Source organism: Jaculus jaculus, chromosome 4 (genome assembly GCF_020740685.1).
Source record: "Jaculus jaculus isolate mJacJac1 chromosome 4, mJacJac1.mat.Y.cur, whole genome shotgun sequence".
NCBI classification, from domain to species: domain Eukaryota; kingdom Metazoa; phylum Chordata; class Mammalia; order Rodentia; family Dipodidae; genus Jaculus; species Jaculus jaculus.
In genome coordinates, this window is record NC_059105.1 from 59,920,135 (window position 1) to 59,934,833 (window position 14,699).

A 14,699-nucleotide genomic window follows, 5' to 3' on the forward strand; every position below is an offset into this window, starting at 1 on the left:
TTGTAATTAACAGGTTTCACTTATGTCGAGTACAGACCATTTTGTCTCTTCATCTTAGCCTACATGTTAGTATCCCCAGCCAACAAATTTGCTCATAATATATCACAATACACCTAGTTTTTCGAGGATGAGAGAGAATTGAAGGTGATATTTTGAACCAGAGTAGATTTGGGAATTGATTGCTGCCCTCTTGCTGTGAACTCCTTTTACAAGCTCCTAAATGGAAACTGAACTTTCTTAACTGACACACAATTTTTGGTGATTATACAGGAAGAGCAGATTTTTTGTTTCACTATGTGTTTTCTAATGTTTATTATAAAAAATTACAAGTGAATGAAAAGGTAAAATAGTTTCCTAGCCAGGCATGGTGGCACACACCTTTAATCCCAGCACTTGGGAGGCAGAGGTAGGAGGATCGCTGTGAGTTTGAGGCCAGTCTGGGACTAGAGTGTATGCCAGGTCACCCTGGGCTAGAGTGAGACCGTACCTTGAAAAACAAAAAAGTAACAGTAATATTCTTGTAATACTCACTACCTAGACATAGCTCTGCTTGCTTTTTCACATGCCCACCCCGTTCATCCGCTCCTCATCAGTGCAGATTATTTTGTGTTTCAGATCGCCAACATCTATACACTTCCTCCTGAGTACTTCACCATCCATGTCATAAGCTAGGGTTTCATATTTACTTGCACTTGTCTTTTGGTATAAAACTAGCCTACAATTTCAATGCACATGACATCTGCATTCACTATGTTTTGGCAAACACATCTAGTGCTATCAAGATGGAAGCATCACTCTAGAGAATTCCCATATGGTCCTTTCCAACTAATCCCTGTCTTCCTAAAGGCATCCATTGTTCTTTCTTTTCTACTGTAAGTTAGATTTTTCTGATGTAAAACTTAATGTAATTAAAATCACACATTATGGACTGTCTTCTACAAAACTTCATTGCCATAATGTTTGGGAGATTTATCCTTGTAGCTGGGTATATCACTGGTTCCTTCCTGTTTTAATGCTGAGTAAGGTCCCATTCATTGTATATTACTGCTTGTTACCCAGTTTCCTATTGGCTAGCTGGGCTGTTTCCAGGAGTGGCAATTATAAATAAAGCTGCTATGATCATTCCTGTTAAGTAGGTCTGTGTGAATATAGGTGAGTTCGTTTTGTTTTTCCTTATGGGTAAAAATACCTAGGATTAGAATTGCTGGACCCTAGGGTAGTTTTAAATGAAGCTACCATACATTTTTCCAGTGTATTTGTGCTGTGCCCTGAATTTATATTTTGGATGTATAGAAAAGTGTAGACTATTTTTCCAATCCCCATACTGACATAGTACAAGTAGTAGGTAAGGTATAGACATGGCATCACTGTGGTTGACTATGAGAGTTGATATGATGTGAGGGGAGCAAAGATCTGTCTGTCCCACACAGCTCTTCCAATGTTTCTTATACCTAAAATGTTAGCATTAATTCCACCTCTTGAAAGGTTACACCCAAGCATGATAAGTTATTAACTCAAAGAAACTCAATAGTTTGTTTATGTTCCTAACCTTTGCCACCTGTTTTCAGTATGTAGCGTCTCATCACTGATAGGAAAAGACTATTTTGTGATGGAGGTGGAGGGAATAGTAAAATAAAAATCAATAACAAAAACATGTACCAGTAGTTAGTCCCTGGTACTAAAATATGAGAGCCACTCCCCCTCCCCCGTGATGGTCAGAAAACAGGGTGGGAAGGATTCTACCTCAGAGTTTTACATAGGGATGACTATGCTTCCACAGTACATTATAGTCTTCAAAGGTCATATTATTTTCAATCGTGTCTTTTGATTCAGCTCTGTTGTTGCATAATTTGGTGACTTACTTTCTACTGTTTTATCCTTCCTCCTGTTCTATCACATAGAGCATTTACTTGTATTTGCCTGTAAAATTATAATCATATATATTTCCAATGTCTATGTTCAAACTTTTGTGTGTAGTTAATCCTATCAGATTTTTAAGGGCTGAGAAATTCAGCTTCTACTGTAAATCCTTATATGCTTCACACATTGTAAATATGCAATAAAAATGTTAAATAGAATGGCAGCAGATTTTGATATGTATTTCTTTGATACATTGTCACTGGAAAAATTTGATTTCTGTTAATAAAGATTGTTCATAAAATCCAGGGAAAATTAAGTCATACTGGTCTCTGTAACATAATCTGATAAGTTCTACACCCTTGAATCTATGCATTTTTTTGTTGTAAAACTAAGTTGTCTGTTTTTTTTTTTTAATTTAAATAACTATCTTGTTAACTCTGAAATAATTTGGAATTGTAGCAGTTTCTTCTCCCTCCATCACCCTCAAACTCACTTTCTCTGATGCTTGCTTAAGAAATGCAGTACTTTTTTCTTCCAGGTACTGCATTGTTAAAATGATTAGGATGTATTTTCATACTAGGTAGTGCTTACATTTCCTGTTTACTAAGATTTTTTTCGGGGGAGGGTGCAGTACTGAGCTTTGTGCATTCCAGGTAAGGACTCTGCTACTGAGCTATATCTCTAACCCAATAAATCAAGTTTTGATATCTCAGAGTATATATTTAAGGATGGAAGAAGCATATTAGATGAAAGTCAGATATGCTTAACAAAATCATATTATTTTGGAAACAGTAGCATCTCCAGGATAGCTGCTAAGAATTTTGGATTGCAGAAGTTGACCAACAAAGTTAAGTACATTTTAGTGATAGTTCAAAATGTAATAACAATATATACCTGTAAAGAATATGTGTTAACAGTGGCATTCATCTTAAAAGTTACAGTGTACACCACACTTAATAGATTTCTTGTTAGAATCTTGATACATCCATAAAGTTGTTCCGAACTCCTGAAGGTAAGTGATCATGCCAGTGGTCTGTGTGTAGTCACCACAAAGATTAGAAGGAAATGTGAATGAGTCCATATTAGCCTTTGATATCCCGATCTTGTATTTATTTTTTAATTTATATTTTAGAGAGAGGAAGAGACAGAGAGAGAATTGGTATACCAGGGCCTCAGCCACTGCAATTGTAGTACAGATGCTTGCACCACCTAGTGGGCATGTGCAGCCTTGTGCTTGACTCACCTTTGTGTGTCTGGCTTACATGGGATCTGGAGGGTTAAACATGGGTCCCTAGGCGTCGCAGGCAAGTGTCTTAACTGCTAAGCCATCTTTCCAGCCCCCTATCTTGTATTTAGAGCATGCTTAAATAGGCCTACCCATGACAGTTGCATCCTTTGGGAAGGTCTGCATTAATAGGAGAACCAAATTTATCTAGAATCTTCTGTTAGAGTGTAGAATATCAAGATGACCTCTAAAAATGTCTAAAATACAATTGGTTCATCAGCTACATTGTGAACTAAGCAAGCTTGTGTGAGAGACATAGAAGCCTATCTTAAGTACATTCTGTAAAGTGTGACCAGGGGACCAAACATCTATCCATTGCTGCTTTGTTCCAAGAAAATGTTTCAAGCCCATGGACCATAGAGATCTGTTGAGGATGGATCATTTCTTAGGAAATGAATTTAGATTAAGGGTCAAGGAGGAATGTAGTTACATTGTAGACAAACAATGAGAAGTATATCACATGTTCAAGATTAGTGATAACCCTCAGTATGACCACAGATCAACCGGAGATGTTCTCGTAAAGATTCTGATTCAGGAAGTCTGGAACAGGACTTGAGGTTCTGTGTTCCCAGGTCCATTCCACATGTTGATGCTTCCATTTGGCAAAGCGTCATGTTATTTTTTTAAGTTTTTATTTGTAGTGTGCATGTGTGCGTGCACGTGTGTACACACACATGCTCCAGGGTCTCTGGCCATTGCAAGCAAATGACCATCTGGCTTTTACATGGGTAACTGGGAAATTGATCCCAGGTGATGTGCTTTGCACGAAAGCACCTTCAGCAACTGAGCCATCTCCCCAGTCCCCAAATCATTTCTTAAAATGGCAGAGGCATCTGATTTTAAGTGTGTTTGTTGCTGGTAATAATACCCAGAGTTTCCCAAATGTGAGGCAAGGGCTGTACCTCTGAACTGCACACAACACCCCAATCATCTTGTAAATTAATGGAAGATTGCAAAGGTGATATTTTGGGAATTGTCATACCCCTACGTACCTTGGAGATCAAATCTATATGAGAATGCCAGGATCTGGGGAAGGAGCACATGTTGTCTGGTAAATTTTATCCAACTTAAAACTGAAGTTTTAGCTGGGTGTGGTCAACATGTCCCTGTAACCCCAGTCCCATAAAGGAGAGCAAAGACCAGGAAATTGTCCCAGCTTGTAGAAAACAGCAAGTTCTGCTATCAGTAAGAGACCCAGGCTCAAAATGAAAATGGGAGAACAATGGAGCTGGATACCCAGTTTTGCTTCAACAACTGCGGGTGAGCACATGGTACCCTGCAAGAGCACTGGCACAATGCATGTGCATACACACCACACACACACACATACACACAAACACACACATGCCAGTAAAACCCAAAACTTTCTATTATAACTTAGTGAGGATTATAGTCACTTGGAGAGAATTCATTCATTTATTCATTACTCTTTGAAATATTGATCAAAAGGTAATGTGTAGTTACTATTTTAAAAGAGTGCCCTAGATAATTAAGAAATTTACCAAAAAGTGCAAGCTTTCCATAATCCATCAATGCAAAACATACAGTTAATATTTTATAAATTTCCTTTGTATTTTACATAACAAGCTTATAGCACATTAAACTCTATTCCTGCTTTTTTATTGTCACTAGGTCCTAAAATTTTCCTTTTATTAACATTTTTGCTGTGTGTGTGTGTGTGTGTGTGTGTGTGTGTGCAATGTATGTGGTGTGTGGATTATGGAGTATGCATATGTATGTACTGATAATGCATGCACCCCACAGGGAGGCCAGGGGAAGACACTGGATATCCTCCTCCATCTTTCTTGCACTTTATTTGGAGGTTAGACCACTTTTTAGTTAGGCTGGTTGTTCAGTGACCCCCCACCTATCTTCCTATCTCTGCCTCCCTCAACATTGGAGTTATAGGCATGCACAGCCATCCTTGACTTTTTATGTGGTTGCTGGGTTCAAACTCAGGACCCTATACTTGTACAGCTAGTGCTTTTACCCACTGAGCCATCTCCTAAGCCTTATCAAATTTTTCTTTCTTTGTTAAGTAAGTGATTATGTAATATTTGGTGTCTTTAGTTTCTTTCTTAGTGGTTTTAGAAATAATGATGCAGTGAGTACTTACCTTTCTGACTGTGTCTTTCCTTGAGACTAATTTCAGAAAGTAAAATGATGACTTGTAATGCATCTGGATTTTAAACATATGATATGGCCAGATTGCTTAGTAGGTTAAATAATTTTTTGCTCCCAACAGGTGCTCTAGCACCCATTTCATGGCACTTTTTTGGCAAAAAGTTTATTTTTAAAAAAAAAAGTCACTCCAATTCTTAGACAAAAAGAGTTTGGTACACATTTTTAGCTGCCATCAAGACTAAGAAGAATGTAATGATTTCGTATTGTCCACTGAGCCTTTTGGTGATTTGGCAATTGTTCTGTGGAGTCTGGAGCAATTACTTTCTCTTTGCTGGGACAAAACACTTGACCAGAAGCAGCTTATGAGCAAAAAGTCACTTCTTGCTGCTCACAGCTGTGGGGGTGGGGGAAAGCATGGCAGAAGCAGGTGGCTGGGAATCACAACTTCACATTGGAAGGGAGGAAGTAGCAAAAGCAAGATGATTGTGGTAAGTGGGGCTGGGCCATTATACCCTAAAGCAAGCCACCAGTGACACACTTCCTTCAGTAAGGGTCCACCTCCCTCGGGCTCCACGACCTTGCCAAACAGCACCAAAACTGAGGATTAACTATTTGAATACATGAGACTATTGGGGACATTTTACATTCAAACCACCACAGAGTCCTAGGAATTTTTTCTTATTTGTTTAGAGAACTTTCTTATAGAAGAAGAATAATCTATCACATTCACAGCAAATATTCACTGGTTAATTATTGTCTCTTTGTAAATGAAATTTCTTGACATTAGCATACTCATTTCTATTGTGAACTTTATTAACCAATTGTCTGTTATTTTTATACAGCTTTTATGCTTAGAAAATATTTCTTAATTGTAAAGTTTGAACTTTTAACTCATGGCCAAAGTAATTGTTTTTGTACTGTATGAAGTGAGGATACATGATAGATTTTACCAAACAAATATTATATATTCTGAACATCACCATAACTTGTTGAATAGCCCATCCCTTCTACAATTTTTTTTTTTTAAATTTGGTTTTTTGAGGTAGGGTCTCACTCTAGTTCAGGCTGACCTGGAATTTACTCTGTAGTCTTAGGGTGACCTTGATCTTATGGCGATCCTCCTACCTCTGCCTCTCGATTGCTGGGATTAAAGGCGTGCACCACAGTGCCCAGCAGTATTTTTTCAAAGAGAAAGAGAGAGTACAAGACAGATAGTGAGAGAGAGGGAAAGAGAGAGAATTGGCATGCCTGGCCTCTCACCACGGCAGCTGAACTCCAGATACGTGTGCCAGCGTATGCGATGTGTCACTGAGTGTGCCTGAGGAGTGGAACCCTGGTTCTTAGGCATTTTAGGCAAGCACCGTAACTGCTAAGCCTACAAATTTATTTTTTTGTGAACTTTAATACTGAAAAAAAATTTCACATGTGAAAGATAATGTAATTGGATCTTAATGTCCTCCCATATCTTCCTTTTTGTTGTCCCTCTCATTGAACTCCTTTCCAACTAGACTCCCTTTTTCTTTGATGACTCTTTTATACCCTCTTCCGTCATCCATGTCAAAATGTTGATGAGCTCAGTTTTGTGTAGGCCTGGTGGAGGTAGTGATGATGTGGTCATTTGTGGTAGCCCCTATGTGCTCATAACATGTGGTCGCTTCATGTCTGGAAGATAGATACCCCAAGTATGCCTCCCTATCCCATGGCTCTCATTCTTTATACCCACTCTCCTGCAGTGTTCTCTGAGCCTGGAGGGGGTGCTACAGATGTCTCTTTTAGCACTGAGCATTCAACCTTCACTTTGCCTCAACACTTTTGTGAGTTCTGAGTCTCACCACCATCTGCAAAAAGCAAGAAGCCTCTCTGACCAAAGATGTGACCAGCACTAATATGCGAGGACAAACATGAATGTCCAGAGGCAATTTGATGGGCACAGCATGTCCATGTAGTTATTCAATGCTAGCGGCTTTTCTCCTAGGATTTATGACCATTTCAACCATATGCTTTATTTATTTGTTTGCTTATTTATTTATTTATGAGAGAGAAGCCCAGAGAAAGAGGCAGAAACAGAGTATGGGCTTGCCAGAGCCTTCTCCCACTATAAATGAACTCCAGATGCATGTACCACTGTGCATCTGGATTTATGTAGGTACTGGGGAACCAAACCTGAACTGTCAGGCTTTGCAAGAAATCTTCTTTAATCAGAGTAATCTCTCCAGCCCAACCATAGGCTTTTGAATGAATAGGTTTTTAGTACCAGAAACCCTTTCCCATTAAGCAGGTCTGAGATCAAATCAGAGAGCAGTGGGTTAGTTTCCCTCCGTTCTTTTCTTTTTCTTTTTTCTTTTTACAGCATCTTCAGTTTTTATTAATCCTCCCTATTTATGTTCCTCTCCCTGGCCCCATTTTATCTCCCATCCCCAGTACTCTGTCCCTATGTTTACATATGACCCCTCCCCTTAAATTCTACCCTGTGCTGCCCCTTCCATGACTCCTTTCTATACCTTAACTATAGAGATGCTATTCACAACAGCTAAGAAAGATAATCAGCCTAGAGCCCCACCTACTGATGAATGGATAATGAAGACATGGCACACATATCCAGTGGAGTTTCATTCACCTCCTATTGATTTCTTACACTCAGTCAAAATTACACTGAGTTCTTAAGTCCCAAAGGCCTGCTTCTGCCAGTACCACATGGTTTTAACAGTAACTGAAAAATAAACTAAGAATTCAAAAGAATTATTTTAGTGTCATTGCATAGAAATAGCCCTTTCCAGCTGAATAAAACTTACTTTGGTGTTATAAAGAAAAAGGAAGGAAAAAAAAAACCCACTTCATAAGTGTAGATGGTAATGAAGGAAAAGATTGTATGTTTACATCTGGCTAAGATAGCAGTTACTACTCTCGTAGGTACTGACTGCACAGCACACTGCACTGAGAGAACAAGACTGCAGAGAGAATAAAGTTCAAGAGAAAGCTACTAAAGAATGAAAGAGTGCTGGGGGGCGGGGGGGAGTGCACGCGTTTAATCCCAGCACTCGGGAGGCAGAGGTAGGAGGATCGCCGTGAGTTCAAGGCCACCCTGAGACTACATAGTGAACTCCAGGTCAGCCTGAGCTAGAGTGTGACCCTACCTCGGAAAAAAAAAAAAAGAATGGGCTGGAGAAATGGCTTAGCTGTTAAGCGCTTGCCTATGAAGCATAAGGACCCCAGTTTGAGGCTCAATTCCCCAGGACCCACGTTAGCCAGATGCACAAAGGGGCTCACGCATCTGGAGCTCATTTACAGTGGCTAGAAGCCCCGGCACGCCCATTCTCTCCCTCTCTCTCTCTCTCTCTCTGTCTCCTCCACTTCCTCCTCCTCCTCTCTGTCACTCTCAAATAAATAAATAAATAAAAATAAACAAAAAAAGAACTATAGAAAAAAGAATGAAAGAGAAAATGGAGAGACACTGAGCATCTCTGAGAAGGTAATTATATAGAGTATATTTTCAAGTATATAAAGTGTTTACAACAGTATATTTGCATATAAAAATGTAAAACACACATGCTACAACCTATGGAACCAACAGAGACATATAAAGAGAATGACATACCAGCACAAGTGGCATACTAGACCGAGGCAGGATCCCAGGCCTCCGGACTAGCAAGCCACAACCACTCACCAGGTCCACCGAGACTGTTTTGTGTGGGAACTCCTGAATTTGTTAACATATGTTTGATTTTTCAGTTTGATAAATTTGCTTTTAGCTGTTCCAATTCAATTAAGTTTTCTTTAGACAACATGACGCAGAAGTGAATCGAGCTCTGGGTCACAGAGCTGAGAGTCTGGGTGAGCATTGTGACTTGGGTGTTGGGCTGGGCTTTATGAGCCTTGTGATTTTAGGTAAGTTACTTAATATAGGTGGGTCAATTTCCTCAAGATGAAATTAGAGATCATGATCAACTCTATGATATGACGATTCCTGCTACCTGTTTTACCTTCCCTGTTTGGTCTGCTCAACCAAATCTTCCTGGATCTGTGGGTGACTGAGGGAAATAGCCAGATCACCTCGCCACCTCAAGGCCTGTCCACATACTTATCAACCAAGGTAGAAAGTAATGTAAATTAGAAAGAGTGGGCACAAACCGCAGAAAGGCTATTGTCATTAATGTATTTTGTCCCCTTCTACGGTGGGAGCAAGAGAGAACACAGATGGCATTTTGTGCTTTTCTTTGCCTTTTTTTTTTTTTTTTTTTTGAGACAGAGTCATATTTCAGTATTCCATCACTATGTAGGCCATGACAGCTTCAAACTTGCAACTATCCTCCTGTCTTTGTCTCCCAAGTTCTGGGATTATAAGCATGAGCCATCACCCAGATGCTTTTGTCCAGTTTAAAACATTCTGGGTGCTAGGATTCAGCCTCAGAAAGCTCCAACTCTGAAACTACTCAATTCTGGATTGAGCTGAGTGCTGGGAATCGACAGACACTTACTGTAGTGGTTTGAATTAGGTGGCCCCCACAAATTCATGTGTCCTGAATGCTGGGTCCCCAGTTAATGACAATTTGGAAATTGGAACCTCTTGGGAATGTGAGTTTGGGGCAGGCTTTCGAGTATTATAGCCAGCTTCCCCTTGCCAGTGTTTGGCATGCTCTTCTGCTCCTATTGTCCACCTGATGTTGGCCAGGAGGTGATGTCCACCCTCTGCTCATGCTGTTATTTCCCCTGCCATCATGGAGCTTACCTTTGGCTGGGTGTTTCACCCCAGCAATTGCAACACTTACCAATTTACTTTTTTTTTTTTTTTAATTTGCCTATGTGTATGCTGTGCCTGTGTACCATGAAGTTTGGAGGTCAGAGTAAAACTTTGAGGTGTTTGTACTCTACATTCTTTCAGATAGGGTCTTTTGCTGCTGCAAACCGGCTGCCAGACTGCAAATGTCCATCCTCGCTGGCCCACAGGTTTAGGGTTCTCCTGGCTCCACCTCCATGGTCTGAGGTGCATTGAGATCACAAATAGGTGGGCAAGTCTACATCAAGCTTTATGTGGGCATTGGAGAATGGAATTTGGGTCAGCAAGCTTGGCAAGCAAGTCCCCTGAACCACTGATCTCTCTCCCTAGCCCAAATAGACAATTTTGATCTACCATTACAAGCAGGAAGCTAAGAGGGAAGTGCATGGTTCATTGACACACTTGCTTCATGAACTTGGATAAACCCCTTAATTTCTCTTGCTTTGGCATTCCAACTCATGGCAGAGATAAGAGTTGCCTAGCACCCAAGAGTGTTGAGAGGCCATGCTAGATTATGTGACCATATGCTTTACAAATCCAAGGAGATTTGGGTGAGGAGGGTGCTGATAAGGGGGAAAAGGGCCTTGCTCACAGCGGGCGAGGCCACCCCTCTCCCTGCTAGTGAGAAGTTAAACAGAGGGAGCCAGAGGCAGAATCTAAACTCTACACCACACACATCGGCTTGGCTTTTGAAGTCTTTCCTTTCATGAGGGTGGAATTCGTGATAGGAAACCGGTTTGCTCAGGGTTTGAGTTGTGTGGGGTGAGGTGCAGATGACCTGCTACTTTTGTTTCCAGTTTTGATTTCCAGCCTTCGGAGGTTCTCTCATCTCATTTCCTGTTTTTCCTGAATGCCTGTGCATAGAAATATCTTTGTTCCTGCAGGTGGTAGTAACTTCTTTATCCTTCCGGACACTGTCAGCAACCACACTGCCTTTCATGTGGCATCTATGACCCGCTGAGTGATATGTTAAACAAAGCCGATTCATAGCAAGAGACTTCAGTTTAAACACTGAACACAGTCTTACTTGGAATAAGGATGTGACTAAAAAAAAAAGTTAATTTTTAGAAATGAACTTAAATTAAAACGTGCAGCATCTTTAAAAAACTAAGTTAAATTAATATTTAAAGCTTTTGTTAAAACACGTCTGTCATTAAACTGATGTCATACACTGTCATTGAATCATGAAGTAATCATGCTAGTACACCTGAGGAGAAATCCCAGGATAGTATTACTGCAAACAGTCCCATGAAGTATCAGAAATTGTCTGCACATCTGCACACATGTACACAGTAACCTCAAATGATGTCATAATGTTTCATAATAAAACACCCCCCACCTTTTTTGTTCTTTTTTTCTTTTTAAGATAAGGTCTCACTCTAGCTTAGGCTGACCTAGAATTCACTATGTAGTCTCAAGTTTGCCTCCAACTCCCTGCTATCCTCCTACCTCTGCCTCCCAAGTGATGAGCTTAAAGGTGTACACCACCATGCCCGGCACACCCCCAACTTTTAACAGCTCCTCATTTTAACTTCACATTCATCCTGCTTGGATACCATGGGTTATAGTCAAGCCATTTGAGGTGTTTGAGTTTTATGTCCTTCGATTTTTACATTATATCATTATTCTTTCCATGGCCAAAATAAAAAAGAAAGAAAGAAAGAAAGGAAAGAAAAGAAAAGAAATACAGCTACTTGGAAGAGATAGCTCACCCACCCATCGTGTCACCACTGGCTCTCCAAGTAATTAGAATGACTACAGCTCTTGAGGCCTCCCAGGGTATTGTTCTGAGATGGAAAATTCCCTGCCTCAACTTGGGCTTAGCAATACTAAGGAAAAATGAAAGAATCACAATTTTTCCAAAATCGAGTTCACTGAGGTAGGTACCCCTCATTTCATCAAACCACTTGCCTTCTAGAAGCTCATTCTCAGGATATCTCACTATATGGAGAGGAGCTATTTCAAAGAGTATGGCTATGTTGGACCCAAAGTATGAACTCAACACAGTAAGAAGTGATATGATTTAAAGTTTTAACAGTAAACTTTGCACAGGCAAACTTTGCAGTGATTTAATTTTTTTTTTCCTGGCTTTGAGTATTGTAAATGTTTTTCCCATTCAGAAAGAAGTTGGCTCTTATCAATATTAGCCATGTGTTTGCTGCTAATTTTAACTTTACAAATATTTGACCATTTTCTAGATTGTCATTGCATTAGAGACTTTTCAAGAGAAACTGTACATAATATTGGAAAAGTATTGATACCACTTCACTCATCATTTTGGGAAAATCATTGCTTAAAATTCTTACATACAACCACCTGGATCTTTTGATATATTTAAATAGTCTTTAAATTTGCCTAGGTTTTATTTTGCATTTTATTTGTAACGTTTAGGTGTGTGCATGCATGTGTATGTGTGTATATGCATATGTGTGTGCATGTGCACAAGCATGTGGAGGCCAGACAACTTCTGATGTCATTGCTCAGGAACGATAGTCATTTGTGTGTGCATGCACATTGTGTGTGTGTATGTGTGTAGTGGTGTAGTATGATAAGGTGTTGTGGTATGTGTGATATATGTACTTATATGCATGTAAAGAAATGTGCCCCATGAGTATGCATAGAGAGGTCTGAATGAAAGGTTGAGTGTCTTATTCTATCAGTCTTCTACTTTGTTTTCTTGAGATGGAGTAAACCAGGAGTTAGAGAGAGAGTGAGAGAAAGAGAATTGGTGTGCCAGCGACTCAGCCACTGCAATCGAACTCCAGTCACTTGTGCTCCCTAGTGGGCATTTGCAACCTTGAGCTTGCCTCACCTTTGTGCCTCTGACTAACATGGGATCTGCAGAGTCCAACCTGGGTCATTAGCCTTCATAGGCAAGTGCCTTAACTGCTAAGCCATCTCTCCATCCCGGGAGTTGCTATTTTTGATCAAACTAGCTGACTAGTAAGCCTCAGTGATTCTCTGGTCTCTGCTCCACACAAAACTGGGGTTTGGCCTGGAGGGATGGCTTAGTGGTTAAGGTATTTGCCTGAAAAGCCAAAGAACCCATGTTCCATTCCCCAGGACCCACGTTAGCCAGATGCAGAAGGGGGCACATGCTGCTGGAATTCGTTTGCAGTGGCTGGAGGCATGCCCGTTCTCTCTTTCTCTTTCTGTCAAATAAATAAATAAATAAATATACAATACTAAAAAAAAAAAACAAAAAACCCTAGGGTTCCAGGCACACATGGCCATTAGCTAATTTTTATGAGTGCAGGGCTTTGGACCTCACACTGGCTCAGGCCCGCTCAGGCCATCATGCTTATACGGAAAGCACTCTTACCTGCTGAGCCACCTTTCCAGCCCACAGTTCCTTATTTTTGAAACATGTTCTCTCATTTGTCTGGAGCTCACCAACTGGGCTAGACTGACAGAACAAAGAACCCCAGGGATCCATCTGTCTCTACCTCTCCAACGCTGGGATTGTGAGTCTACCACCATGTACAGTATTTTTAAGTGGGTTCTGGAGATCAAAGTCAGGTCCCCCTGATGTCAAGGCAAATACTTTGCCAACTGAGCTACGACCATATTTTTATTTTCTTATCACTAGTAGATGAGGAAAGTATTGGATATGAAAGTTGACTTTATAATTATTCTCCAAGATCTTACAGAGAAAGAATTCACATTTCATTAACATATTTAGCTGTAAGGAAACCTATGAGTTTTAATAGGCAGAAAATAATACTATCAATCAGAGATCTTTAATGTCCATAAAGAAACATCCCAGTGCTGGGGAGATGGCTCAGTGAATAAGGTGCTTGCTATGCAAGCATGAGTACCTGAGTTCATATCCCAAGCACCTACGTAAAGCTAGATGCAAATAGCAAAGCACCTTTAATGTCAGTGTGCCTATGAAAAGATAAGAGGCAGCCACAAAGGAGAATACTCCAGCAGCTCACAGGGCAGCTAGCCTGGTGAACGCAGTGGTAAACATTAAGAGTCACTGCTTCAAACAAGGTGGAAGGTGAGGACAGACCTATCAGGTTGCCTGTAGCAGGCATGCCATGGTACATACACACCTATATGCATGCACATGCTCACACACACACAGAAAAAATTGAAAAAGTAAACTTCCCAATGTAGTCTTGGAGTTCACTTGGTGTCCCAAGGGCTGTGGAAGTCATCCTACCTCTCTCTTTCAGCCCGAATCTAGATAGAGAACCTTCTCTACAAAGAGTTTCTATGGCAACAGTAAGACATTCCTTGGATGAGAACCCTGCTGTAATTGCCCATCTGGTAATGACTCTATAAACTTCACACTGGCTTAACAATGGGATTATCACAGAATTGATCATCCAAACAGCCTCTTGATCATGGAAAGGCCCTTACAATTAACTATTCCAGAGCAGCAGGTTGATGCCAGTGCCAGTGCTGTCCCAACAAATCAGGAGCTGGTGACAGCTACTTAGAGACCCTACGGGAACTCGTCAGTTATCTCACATTACATCTCGGTCCCCACTTAGCTCCAGCCATAGCAGCCCACTGGTTGCTTTGCATACCCCAGCCACCTGGAATGTTCTACCCCAAGATATCTACATGCCTTGCTTCTTTCATTTCATCCTGGTCTCGGCTCAAATATCACCTATGAAAGAGCTTTACCAACGTCCTCCGAAAATA